Source organism: Triticum urartu, chromosome 4 (assembly GCF_003073215.2).
Source record: "Triticum urartu cultivar G1812 chromosome 4, Tu2.1, whole genome shotgun sequence".
NCBI lineage: Eukaryota > Viridiplantae > Streptophyta > Magnoliopsida > Poales > Poaceae > Triticum > Triticum urartu.
In genome coordinates, this window is record NC_053025.1 from 606,193,848 (window position 1) to 606,208,313 (window position 14,466).

A 14,466-nucleotide genomic window follows, 5' to 3' on the forward strand; every position below is an offset into this window, starting at 1 on the left:
AGACCTCACAGCCAAACATAACATCTAAGACCCGAGGCCCCAATCAGGATGCCTACCGGGTATGGGGCACCCACCGGTCCGACGCACACTCAGAGGTCGTCGCCGCCACCTGCCACATATCCATCTTCAAAACTGTACTGCTGCATCAACCTTGCCTGGTCTAGCTGCCGTCGGCGCCACCAAGACGCCAAACAGCGTCACCCTCCTGCGCAAGTCCATCATCGCACATCAGACGCCTAATCTCCAAGGCGCCATGCCATCGAGATCTGTCACCATCAATGTGTATGATGAAGCACCGCTCCACCAAAGACGTCGTCCACTTGTCCCTCGAGCCCGCGTACACCTCCAAGAAAGACGCCCCCAAGGGGAAACGACACAATTGCCCCGTCGTCTTCTGATCTATCGATCTAGGATTTCCCCAGGAGGTAGTAGATAGTAGTCTAGAACTTCTCCACGGCGTTGCCTTCAAGAAGGGAACGACACCATAGAGCGCCGCCACCGCCACCGCCGGCTTTGGCATCTAGCCAAGAGCAGGTTTTCACCCGGATCTGTTCGAAGAACTCCATGCGCTTCTTGTGCTCGGACCGCCACCTTCTCTGTCGAAGACTAGACCAAAAGGATCCAGCCATTGCCGCTAGATCCATGCAGCCAGCACAGCGAGATGACAACAGTCTCCCTGTACCGGAGCTAGCACGAACCAGAGCAGATCGAGTCGGAGACGATGATGCCCCTGGAGCTCCGCCAGACCAGCGAGCCGCCGACACCACCGCGTGTAGATCGCTGGCCACGTCAGACCACCAGCACCCCAGCGTCATCCAGGTCAGAGAGGGAGCCGCCGACCGCGCACAGGGGCCGCCGCCGCCGCCTGCACATGCCGGAGCGCCGCCGCGAGCCCAGTGCCCAGCACCGCCTGCCGAGGCCCGCCGCCGCGCGCCGCGCGCCCCGCCACCGCTCGCCGAGGCCTGCCGCGTCGCGCCCGACTGCGAGCGCCGCAGGACGCCGCCGCCTACTGCCTAGATCCGCAGCCCGCGGAGGAAGGGGAGCCGGGAGAGGGAGCCCCCCCGTCGCCGCCGTGTGCCACGCGGGTTTCACCCGACGGTGTCACCCGGCGGCGGCGCAAGGAGCGGAGGACGAGAGGGCGGCGGCTGGGCCTAGGGTTGCGGAGCCCCCGAGTCGCCCAGGGTGGGGGCGACGCGAGGGTCAAAAAAGCATTAAGGATAAGATGTTAGTACTGACTAACATGCTACAGTTACCACTAAGCCTAAAGAAAAGATGATTTGAAGTTCTGACTACATTGGTCAGCAGGCCATTAGCATTAGCTCATGTTATCAATGGTAACATGATACTGTAGCCCAGGTCACAACCGTTCAGATTGTACAGACTACCAAAGCAACACCTACAGTACGTTGATTCAAATAATTTCATGTACGTTGATTCAAATAATTTCATGTACCTTGTGGCTTCTTCAGTTAGGTTGCATATCAGACGCAATCCGAATTTTGTTTAGTTTTCACCATAGGAACCAGTTGCCGCACCGGAACCGTGACAGCACATGGTCGGTCTTCTGGATGCGCTCCACCTGTCGCGTCGCCTGGCTGCCCGTCCGTTCTATCTCACCTCGACCCTCACCTACTTCTTGGTCATGTTGTTCTTCGCCCGGGCCTTCATTTGATCGGCATGAACCTGAAATAAAATTTATACAATTACAGCCAGCTGAGATTTGTTTCACAATTCTGTTAGAGTTCAAAATTAGAGCGGACCTATAGCTGAGGGATGGCGTGGTGGCACCGGCCAGAGTGCCACTCCTCGACTGCTCCTGGCTGTCAATCGGCGTCATCTTTGTGCCTACCCTCCTCATCAACACCGATGATGATGACTGCGCCGCCGCCGCCGGAGCGACCGGCAGCTTCGTGTTGATTCGGCATAAGTTTTTCGTGTGCCAGACATAGTCTACTTGGGAGGTTACATTCTATGCGCTATCCTACCATCATTATCATAGGCATCACTTTAGTTGATTTTAGATTTTCATCAGGGTGTTTAATTCCTGTTGGCTACAGTTCAGAAGATATTATTGCCGGCCATTTGTATTTAAAAAATAACACCAATAAAATTTAGCACAGACTATTTTTGAGTTATTCACTGGAAAAAACAAACATGTGCCTTGTGCATTAAGTTCATTTTATAGGATAATAAATTGCCTATAATAATACACTAAAACTTTCAAGAAATGCCATAGAACTACGACAATACTACGATATACTGGGTGCCTACTGACAAGTTACAAATGAACTTTTGCTATTTTCACCCCATTAAAAGTTCAAATAACCAGATCATGACATGTAGGTCAGAGATACACACAAAATTGAAATGAGAAACAAAGTGGCCAATAAACAAATCGAATAATCTATATAGTACCTTTAAATGTGTTATAAGCCTTTAACAAGCGGTTAGCAGCTGGACCGAACACATGCAGCCGTGAAACCTCCATCATGTGGGTCCAAGGATGGCTTTCCTACAATGATAGATAACTTCTACATTGCCACAACTCAAAATACATGGAAAATGATAATCGGAAGCACAAATTATAGTCATGTCAAGGTTGCATGTCTGGAATATAAAGAAGAGATACATGGAGAATATTACATAACTATGCATAAGATATTCACCTCAGTGTATGTCAATGAAGGATTTTGCTGTTCTGAGAAACGATTGGAAATGTTCCCTCAACTTCAGCTCTGTGTCGGCATAGTCTTCGTTCGGATTATAGTCATATTGGGCTAATAGTATACTACAGTGCACTCTCAACAAACTAACTAACCATGGGCGGCGGTAGTGCACATGAACGAGCTCGAAAGCGCCGTCGGTCGAATAGTCAAAGGATGGATAGGTTAGACCCAACAGCTCCTGTACGGCCTGGCGATCTGGGTGGCGTCGGGCAGGGCGACACGCTGGGGCATGATGGATCCGGCGCAGCGGAAGGATGGTCGGCGGTTCCGGCGTCCGGGCGGTCGACGCGCGTGGCTCCGGCGGCGGCGGCGGGTGCGGTGTCCGCAGGCTGGAAGGGGAGCCGGTTTTGGGCGTTGGCAGAGGAGAGCGACGACGAGGACCAGACGGTGACGGTCGATGCGGGCGCGGTCGCTGGTGGTGGCGGCGCTCGGGCGACGGTCGGTGCGTTTGTGGCCAGGGCGGAGGAGCTCGGGGGCTCCCTCGAAGCTGGCCGGCGTACCGTGTTTGCGCCGGGTGGGCGTGGTGCCGGGCGACCAGGGGCGTTCGGTCGGGCACCACAGAGGGGCGCCTAGGCGGCGTCGAGGGTGAAGCGGCCGCCGCAGGGCGCGACGCGCCGCGCGGTTGCAGTGTCCACCGCACCCTTGAGTAGCCTGGCGTCTGCGCCGGCCGCGCCGCGGTAGTTGGCGCTGTCAGAGGTGGCGGCGGCGGAGGAGGAGGAGCTGGACCCCTGGCCTAGGGTTGGCTCGGGTGGTTCGGACGGGCCGTTGGGCCAGGCGCTGATGGCGGGCTGCTCCCCCATGTGTGGCCCAGGTGGCCCATCTGCGGCCCCGGCTACAGGACCCCTCGTGGTGGCCACGGCATCGTTGGAGGTGGGCCGAGATGCTCGGCACAGGCCTGCTGCTTCCGGCCCGCGTGTGGCTAGCCAGGTATATAAGTGGCTTTGGATCCCGCGGGGTGCCCTAGACTGCTCGTTAGGGTTTCCAGCGACGCAATCAGAGGTGCGGCGCTTCGGCGGATCTGCTCGCTCCTTCCACCCACTCTCTCCCCGTCCACCCCTCGTGCACTCCTTCGCCGAGCTGGTGGCCAGGGGATCCAAGGCAGAGTGGCGTGCGGACAAGCGGGTGGCGGCGGATCTGGTGGCGGAGTGCAGGCGTGAGTGAGATCCGCGCCCTCCGGCGACGGAGCGTGCGGCGGAGCGCGTGAGTGAGGAAGGAGGCTGGGGGCCTCCGCCTCCCTGGTGGCTCAAAGAGCAGGAGCACAAGAAGAAGCAAAAGGAGGAGCACAAGAAGCGTGGATTGGAGCTCAAGCACAAGGACGAGCTCCACCCCCACTGCGGCGACCGCGTCGGCGACCCCTTCTCCACGCAGAAGCAGAAGAAGCACAAGTCAGCGGGTCCGGCGGCTTCCAAGCCTTCCTCCTCCAAGGGCACGGCGGCGAAGCCCATCCCCATCGAGGAGGCGGACGGACCCGAATGTTTCAAGTGCGGGCGAGCGGGACACTACCAGATCCACTGCACTTTGAAGCAGTTGTGCGTTCTATGCTGTCAAGAAGGGCACGCCTCGGCTAACTGTCCCATGCGTGGCAAGCCTCTACTGCTGCAATCCATGGGGCATGCCTTCCCTGGTGGCGGCTTCTTCTGTCTTCAATATCCCGCGGAGGCGGATTCGGCGCCGGAGAGTCTCTTGGGTGCCAACGCGGCCTTGGTCTCGGCGGCGCCCGGGGTCTTGACTAAAGAAATCTTGGAGGCGGAGTTACCTCATGTCTTCGAGGGAGAATGGGACTGGCAGGTGGCACCTTTTGACACGGATTGTTTCTCGGTGGCCTTCCCTGACCCGGTCATGCTTCAGATGGCGACGCGTAGCGGCAAGCTTTTCCTCTACATCAACAATATCATGGCGGGTATCCGCGACGCTGTCCTCGCCGAGCCCAAGGCCCTGTCCATGCCCGAGTTTTGGGTCAAGATGAGGGGTATCCCTCCGATGCAGCGGCTGATGGCGGCCACGACCATGATTGTCCGGCCACTGGTGGTGGACGAACTCTCGTTGATCCGCTCAGGTCCGGTGCGCATGCGCTTTGCGTGTCGTGCGCCAGCCAAGCTGCGCGGCTCGGTGCGGATTTGGCTCAACGGAGATGGCTACAACGTCAAGCTCGAGCCGGAGCTAGAGCCAGCGCGCCAAGCCGCCCCTGCCCTTCCTCCCCCACCTCCGCCTCCCAACGACAAGGGCCCGCGCGACCACGACAAGGACAAGCCGGAGGACAAGGACCAGGACCTAGACGCAAGCATGGAGGATGACTCTATTGACACGACGGCGTGGGACAAGCTCGAGATCTTGGTGCCGAGCCCTGCGGCGCCGGTGGCCGCGGTGGTGGAACCGCGGGTGGTGGCTGTGGGCAGGCCTGCCGGGGTGGAGATCGCGATCCCAAACTAGTATGGATCCAACTTGGGCTCGGTGACCTCGTCGCCCCTGGTTTCGGACCCTGCTGGGGTTTCGGGTGCAGGCGGAGGCCGTTCCCCGCGGGCTCGTTCCCCCAGCCCCTCACGCCTCCTCTCCACGCGGCCCCAGCGTCGCACGGCCATGGTGGCACTCTGAGTGGTTTGGTGAAGCTCATGAAGAAGGCGGCAGTGCGCAAGGTGCCGGCGGAGGCGGTGCGCTTGATGGAGCCGCTAGGCGCGCCCCCGACCCCGCGGCAGTCGGACATGACGTTGGCTGCCCCAACTGCGCCTCCTTCTGTTGACCCTCTGCTGTAGGAGGTCTCCAAGTCGGCGACGATTTCCAAGGCCAAGCAGACCAGGACGGTGCCGGCAGCGCCGGTGCGCACCAGCTCGCGTTCCAAAGGGGCCAAAGGGAACATGCCTTCGCTGCAGCGGGCGCAGCTGCTCCAGGCTCAGAGGAACATGGAGATTTCAGGTAATCCACCCCCTCGCTTCACGGTTTTAGACTCCTTTTTAGACGAGCATTTGCATGAGGTGTTGGATGCGAGTGGGGTTGACCCCTCCAGCGTGGGGGGCGTCTGGGAACTGATTTCGCTGGTTCGCACGAAGGAACTGGCACAGGCAGCGCTGACGGCCGCGGCTGCTGCGCATGGAGAACAGAGGACAGGGCCCCCCGAGGGAGGGGACGCTGCTGCTCCTTCTGTGCCCGATGAGAGGGGTCAAGCAACAGGGGTTGCCCCCTCTTCCTCGCTGAGCAAGGGCAAGGCGAGGCGCGTGGCAAACCGTAATCGCGTGATCTAGATGCGAGTTTTTTTTGGAATATTTGGGGTTTCGGCAACGCGGGGCGACGCACCCAGCTTAAGGATTACATGCGCTCTGAGGACGTCGATATCGTGGGTTTACAAGAGACTATCAAAGCAGAGTTCCGCTTTCACGAGTTGCTCTCGATAGACCCGCTAGAACGTTTTGAGTGGCAAAATGTACCCGCGGTTGGGCACTCGGGGGGAATGCTTTTGGGTTTGAGTCGTGCTATGTATGATGTTATTTCCTGGGACGTGGGGCTTTTCTTCATCGCAGCCCACTTTCGCATTCGAGCTTCGCTCCATGAGCTTGTAGTCATTGAGGTCTACGGCCCGGCCGATCACGCAAGATCGGTGGAGTTCTTGGGAGAACTCCAAGCCAAGGTCACTGCGGTGACCGCAACGGCGACTCCTCTCCTCGTGGGAGGGGACTTCAACCTGATCCGTTCGGGAGCGGACAAGAACAACAGCAATATAAACTGGTCTAGGGTGACCATGTATAACACTGCCATTGCCTCCATGGCACTTAGGGAAGTGGCCAAGTCTGGCGCGAGATTTACGTGGACAAACAAGCAACTAGCCCCGGTCCACTTGGTGTTGGATCGGGTGTTCATGTCGCCGGAGTGGGAGATGGGATACCCCCTCTGTACACTGATCGCTGAAACCAGGATAGGTTCAGATCATGTCCCTTTAATTTACTCCTCAGGGGAGGATAGACAGAGACGTAGCCCACGTTTTTTCTTCGAGACGGCCTGGTTCGAAACACCAGGCTTCGACGAAATCTTCAAAGAGAAGTGGTGGGCGTGCGTTAACCAGGTCGGGCCCCAGAGGGGCCCGATGGAGTTCTAGAATGTGGTAGGGGCACCGTTCAGGGCAAGCCTCAAGGGGTGGGGAGCCAATCTGGGGAGGAATGCCAAAGTGCTCAAGGCGTCGGTACTAGAGGAGATCGCGAGAATTGACGCGGAGGCAGACGCGCGCGCCTTCTCGGAGCACGGGTGGGCGCACTGATACGCCCTTGAGGGGCAGGTCGAGGCGTTGCTGTGTGGCGAGGAAGAGTATTGGCGTCGCCTGGGGGGCCTGAAATGGACTCTCAAAGGTGATGCCAACACCAAGTACTTCCACGCTTATGCTAATGGTCGTCGTAGAAAATGCGCAATCCTAATGCGCAATCCTTAGGCTGCAATCAGAGCAGGGGCTACTATTGCGACAAGAGGATATCTCTCGACACATATATGAGTTCTATCTCAATTTGATGGGGTCGAGCGAGGCTCAGGGGGATGGACTTCGTGCGGATGTTTGGGACGACTCCCAACGTATTCTGGCTGGGGAAAACGATGAGCTGGGGCTTGTCTTCCTTCCAGAAGAGAAGGACGCTGCCCTGATGGGCATGAAAGCGGACACGGCGCCCGGCCCAGATAGGTGGCCGGTGGCCATGTTCAAGCGATTCTGGCCGATCCTTAGAGGCCCAATTTTGGAGATTTGTAATGGGTTTATGCGAGGGATGGTAGACATAGCGCGTCTTAATTTTGGGGTCCTGTCACTTATTCCAAAAGTCCAAGGGGCTAACAACATCAGATAATTCCGCCCGATCGCGCTCATTAATGTTCCTTTTAAGATTTTTGCTAAAGCCTGTGCCACACGTCTAGGCCCGGTAGCCCAAAGAGCGATTCATCGCAACCAATCCGCGTTCATTCGCGGCCGCAACATCCTGGAGGGTCCGCTAGCCCTGCAGGAGATTGTTCATGAACTCAAACGCACCAAGGAACCGGCCATTCTTCCGAAGCTAAACTTCGAGAAAGCGTACGACCGGGTTAACCGGGACTTCTTATGTCAGGTCCTTCTTAGTCGCAGTTTTTCGGCGGTGTGGGTACACAGAGTAATGCAGCTGGTCTCGGGAGGACAGACTGCAATCTCGGTGAACGGAGAAGTAGGGCACTTCTTCCGTCACAAACGGGGACTCTGGCAGAGCGACCCAATGTCCCCGCTCTTGTTCAACTTTGTAGTTGACGTGCTGTCCGCTACGCTCCGAAAAGCGGCCGCGGCAGGCCATATCAAAGGGTTGGTTGGCCACCTCATTCCAGGGGGAGTGACACACTTACAGTACGCGGATGATACGCTGCTGATGTTTTGTCCGAACCATCATAGTATAGCCACGGTCAAAGCGATTCTTCTTAGTTTTGAGCTCATGTCAGGCCTCAAAATTAATTTTCACAAGTGCGAGGTGCTCTACATGGGGGTGGAGCCTGAGGAAGGTCGACGTATAGCCGATTTGCTCAACTGCAAAGTGGGTAAATTCTCGTTTACATACCTTGGCCTTCCTGTGGATACCAAACGGCCCACGATTGAGGATTGGGAACCTCTATGTGCCAAAGTGAGGGGTAGGGTTTGCCCGTGGAGGGGTAAATTTCTCTCGAAGGCTACAAGGCTCGTTCTCACCAACTCGAGCCTTTCATCCTTGCCCATGTTTGCCATGGGCCCCTTTCTGCTAGTAGAAGGGGTGCACGCCAAGATGGACACACCTCGGGACAAATTCTTTTGGGAAGGAACGGACCCTAACCGCAAGTATCATATGGTTAAATGGCAGTGGGTGTGTCGACCCAAAGCCTTGGGAGGCCTTGGGATCACTAACACGAGGATCCTAAACATCGCGCTGATGTGTAAGTGGATTTGGAAGATTGCCCAGGGGGCTTTGGGGCTCTGGGTTGAGCTTCTAAGGGAAAAATACTTCCCTAACGGAAAAAAATTCGAGGGCCGGACAAGGGGATCCCCCTTCTGGAATGATCTATAGACGATCAAACCGCCATTTACCATGGGGGCAAAATTCTCGATTGGGAATGGCCGGTCCGCCCGCTTCTGGACCGATTTCTGAATAGGAGCCCAGCCCCTATGGGCCGAATTCCGGGATTTGTAAGACATTGCGGTGGACCCGGCTCAGTCCGTGGCGGAGGTGCTTACGGCAACGCCACCGGAAATACATTTCAAACGTGAACTTAGTGGGCAGGAGCAAGCTAGCCTAGCGACCTTGCTTCAGATGATTAGCTTAACAGTCCTATCGGACCAGCCAGACACGGTGAGTCGGGCACTCACGAGTTCAGGCAAGTTCACGGTTAAATCGCTATAACACAAGATGTGCAAAGGGCCGGCGCAACTTGTGATCAGGGGGTTGTGGAAAGCTCGGTTGTCTTTGAAGATCAAATTGTTTCTTTGGCAGATGTTCCGTGATAAACTTCCCACCTCCTTGAATGCAGCCAAACGCAATGGCCCGGCCACTAGGCCTTGCGCTGTGTGTGGTGCACCAGAGGACGCAAATCACGTCTTCTTCGTGTGCCCACTGGCAAGATTTGTGTGGAGCGTGGTGCGAACGGCTGCAGGCGTCCAATGGGACCCTAGATCGACGGCAGAGCTTATTCAGATTTTAGACGCGATCCAGGGGCCAGCCAAGTGGGTGTTGTCGAGCTGTGTAGGGGCACTGCTTTGGGCTCTGTGGCTTATTAGGAACAAGCTGACTATTGAGGGTTGCTTCCCAACTCATCCGGCTAATATTATCTACAAATGCAACCTCTTCTTACAGCACTGGAGTCCGTTGGGGAGGCGCAAGGATACTGAGACTCTAAAGAATGGCCAAGACCGTCTGATGCAAGTATATGTGCTGGCTAGGGAGCCTTCGACCACTACTATCGAGGTGGTCCCTTTTGCAGCCTGACGAGCCTGCGTGCTCTGTACGGGCTTCGGCCATGTAATATGTTTGTGGCCTGCTTGACCTCCGCCTTATGTAGCTTCGATCGCATCTGTGACTGGGCCGGTTAGGCTTTTGGTTGGTGTTGTACTAAGACTTATGTCGTGTTACGCTGCCTGTTGGGGGCTTTATTAAGTTAAAGCCGGACGCATCTTGGCGTCTTCGTTCTAAAAAACAAACTAACTAACACAATATGCTTGGGACTTTCAGATAGAAGTGTAAATACATGACCAAATCACAACTGTACTAATACGGAAATAGGATTCAGTGTTGAATTTAAACAATTGAGGCTAGCTCCTGAACCATCTGTTGCAGATTTGACATCTTTTTGGTATACTCAAGAGAGCTTCAACTCTAGTTCTGCTATATCAGACCTGCAAAATGATAACCAAACAGAGTGAAATGGTGGTTTTTCTTGAAATTGCTTGTTAACCGGGGGTCAGAAGATGGCAACATAGATCATACCATTTCGGTATTATATGGTTGCTAGAAATCTGCACCTTCTAAGACAAGAACATTGGATTAGGTGCACTTGCACTGGGGTAAATTGATTGTATTTGGACATCTTCTGGAAAAGGCTTGCACTCCTCTGTAAAAATTTGTGCCCGTTTCTCTCCAATGGAACCTACAAGATGTACATATGTTGCTAACTGCTCATGAACACTACCAAGGAGCAATTTGTCAGGTAATTTATATGATTCAGTTGCCTTAATACTGAGGTTGAAACATCATATAATACTTTATGTACAACGAAGTACATTTTGCATCAAATAATCCTTTCTGCTTGCAATGCTGGAAGATGTTCAACTGGAAATATCTACAGATTGTCATAATCTGACTAATGCTTTTTTAAAATCAACGTAGCAAAAGTATGCCACAGACAGTAAAGTTTTAAACCAACCTCCACTCTGGGTTGTGGCGAAAAGTGTGGATCAGGAACCTTGCGCTGGATCCTGCTATTCTCCTGGCCGCAGTCTCCGGACCACAACAGTGGCATGTCCCCCTGCCAGTTCTGCTGTGTGAACAAAAATCTGTCGCCCAGTAGTCTCTGTACCACAGCAGTAGGATTTCAGCAAACTAAACCCTCAATTCGTAACCTTATGAGCCCAAAAACCTGCCCTAGAACGCTCAGCGAAGGACGGGTGGGCCGTACATGTGGGGGTGGGCGATGAGCGTACGTATCGAAAGAATAGACAATCGAGGATGCGGTAGCGCTCGACGCCGGTGAAGAGGCTGGTGGGTGGTTGGGTTTGGAGGGTTGAGCACAGTGAGATCGGCGGGGCAGTGAGGGGATGCGGGGAGGGCGTTGATGCGTGACCATGAGGCTGGCGGTGGGGAGACCCGATGGGGAGGGAGTCCGTGAGTCTGTTCGCGAATCGCGAGAGGCATGGTGCAGATCGATTGATGGCAGAGTTTCGTCTGCTCTTCTAAATTCCTAAACCTACACAGATGAGAGTTATTTTTTATGTTGATGGTTTATGTGGTATTTTATCTTGGTTGTTTTGTGTACGTGTTTCTGCCTGCGCTTTGGAAACAATATGTGTTTTTTTAACTTATATGTTTTCTTGTTTAATAATAGTATAGATGGATGGAGAGGTGGTTCGAAGGGTACCACCTCCGATCTGAGATTCTGAGTTGCCCATCCAGAATCTGATGGCTCGGGCTAGAAGTTTTTAGATTCCACGAAAATTTGGTTTTCAGCTGACACATCCATTTTTCTCCATATACAGTCGACAATGTAAAAACATCACTGGTCAAACAGTAGCTCCGAAACACCAACGAACAATTACATAGAGTGACAGTCATTTACTTTTCTTTCAAAATACGAACTTTTAGGCACAACCTCTACTCACGCTAGGTGCGTCATGTAAAGACAGGACCCGGGATTCGCGGCCAAACCAACCTAGCGACGGGGCCTAACAGTTCCAAAACAGAAAAGAAGTACTCAATCACATGGATGAAAGCGCATGGATGCGTGCATTGGATTCGTCTCGGTATATGTGCTACTCATGCTTCACTGCTTTCTTTGTTGACTGCTTGTTATCTTACTGCACATTCGTTTTCCATCAATAACGGAGCTTCTTTGGTTCACGATGCATCTTTCAGCCATGTGCTTCACTCCACTTTGGGAAGCCTGGCGCTCTTTTGCTTTGTACGAAAACAAAAAAAAATAGTGCAAAGAAAGACAACAAGGCCATGCATGCATGAAAGCGAAAGCACAACGACCGAATTTCTTGATCCATATGTTCCCTCTTTGGGAATCATTGAGCTTCTTGTTTAGTGCAAAGCCTGAAGCTAAGAGCATCAAACTTCCCTTTCTTTTATTTTTCTTAATATATACTACTATTCGACATGCAATAAGTTCTCCTGCATGATTCGGAAAAATAAGAGTACTTTAGCCTTTCCCAGAACTTAACTGCCTGTGCCACCTCCCTAAACTTAACTTCCAAAATTTGATGGTTTAAACTTATTGCACCTAGTTATTCATTAAAGTTAACTCCCAAAAGAATATCTTTCACTAATTCACACATAAAATCAATCTCAAATATATTTCAACATTTTTACAGAAAAAGTGAAAAAAGTAAATTATTTCAACATTTTTACAAAAAAATAAAAAAGGGAAAAGATTAAAAATGGCATTTGACCATTTCATCGAACACATCTCTTGCGTCGCCGGCTGGAGGGCGCACTCGCCTGCGGGAGCTCACCACAGACACCACATTGCCGGAGGGATAGGGCAGGTTTGAGGCGCCACGGCCCGATTCCTTGTCGAAGCTCGTGGCCATGGCTCGGCTCTTTGTCATCCTGCACAACGCATGCACATGAGTTGATCGGGAGCCTCGCAAGGCATGTGCTAGGGTGTTGGAGGAGTCTTGTTGTGGCGATGGTCCGGCATGGCGCTGGAGGATTCTTGGAACGTTGCTGTTGTCTGACCCGGCACCACAACAGGAATGTGTCGGGAATGACACGACACCACAACAGGAATGCAACTCCCGGATACCGGAGGAATACCTTGTGTGCTATCAAACTCACTTCGTAACTAGGTGATCATAAAGATGCTCTACAGGTATCTTCGAAGGTGTCTGTTGAGTTGGCATGGATCGAGACTCGGATGTATCACTCCCTGTGATGGAGAGATATCTCTAGGCCCTCTCGGTAATACAACATCGTAAAGAGCTTGCAAGCAATGTGGCCAATGAGTTAGTCACGAGATCTTGTATTACGGAACGAGTAAAGAGACTTGCCGGTAATGAGATTGAACTAGGTATGCAGATACCGACGATCGAATCTCGGGCAAGAAACATATCGCCGGACAAAGGGAATTGCATACGGGATTAACAGAATCCTTGACATCATGGTTCAACCGATAAAAGATCGTCGTGGAATATGTAGGAGCCAATATGGGCATCGAGGTCCCGCTATTGGTTATTGACCAGAGAGGTGTCTCGGTCCTGACTACATGATTAACGAACCCGTAGGGTCGCACGCTTAACGTTCGTTGACGCTAGAGTAGTATTTGGGATATTTGACGATTGGTAATCGGATGTTGTTCGGAGTTTCGTATGAGATCCCGAAAGTCAGGAGGAATCTCAGAATGTCGAGAGGTAAATATTTATATATGGGAAGTCATATTTTGGGTTCTGAAAAAAGGTACAGTTTTTTCGGTATTGTACCTAGAAGCTTCCGAAAGGTTCCGGAGGATTCTGAAGGGGTCCGGAAGTCCACAAGTGGGTCCACCACATCCCAAGGGCTAGCATTGGCTGAGGCGAGGTGCCCTGGCCACCAAGTTCTCAAAAGCCCATGTGGCTAGGGAAGGAAAAAAAGAAGAGTCCTACTAGGAATAGGATTAGACTTGGAGTCCAAGTCCTCTCCCCTTGGCGCCAACTCCTAGTAGGAGAAGGGCTGGACTCCCAGCCCTCCAACACAAATAAATATAGGGGAGGGGGCGCAGCGAGGCACCCCAAGACATTGGCCCTGGCTGCTGCCCCGTCTCTCCCTCCCGGCATAGTTTTCGTCCACAATTTTTTTTTCTTAGCGAAGCGCTGCCGTTGCTCCACCATCACCATCACCGAATATTATTTTACCAATTTTTGGTTTACACATGCATCTGTGTTTTCCACCGAGCACATATTCTAGGATATATAAGTTATATCCTAGAATATAAACTCTTAATTATGAATACAAAAATATAATAAAACAATATTATTGCCTTCAGGGCATACTTCCAACAGTTATGTGGTTGGACCAGTGCTAAGTTGTTGTTCTTACTTGAGCAAACAACGTACTTTTGATTACCCCTCTCATAAACATCTGCAACTATGAAAGAAAAATTAAGATAAATCTAGCCATAGCATGGAATATATGGATCCAAATCAGACCCTTACGAAATAGCGCATAAACTATTAGAATTCTGCCCACAGGATCGATCACATCACAGTATGACGAACATGTACACAAAAAACTTTTATAGCCAAGGGCTCTTATCGTGCCCTTTGTTTCTCCTCTTTTTATTTTCTGTTTTCTCGGTCGATGATGTTACAAAACCCACGTCCTAGGCTGCGCTTTTATACACGCACTAGCAACCGACCTAAACTGACCTGAACCTATACGTGTATGACTTCTAGTAGGACTCCCATCACATGAACACAATGTTCTAACCGGACAAGTACCCTTTTCCTAATCTAATTGCTTGCTAACCTACCACGTACTGGACACGGACCAACTACACCACGTTGTGCTAGCTCATGCCGACACCACGTAAAACCATG

At 52.6% G+C, this 14,466-nt stretch overlaps 1 pseudogene; it reads right to left on the reverse strand.

The window, feature by feature from the left end:
* Nucleotides 1-1,510: 1,510 nt before the first annotated feature.
* On the reverse strand, nt 1,511-12,483 carry LOC125554968 (annotated as a pseudogene).
* Nucleotides 12,484-14,466: the final 1,983 nt, after the last annotated feature.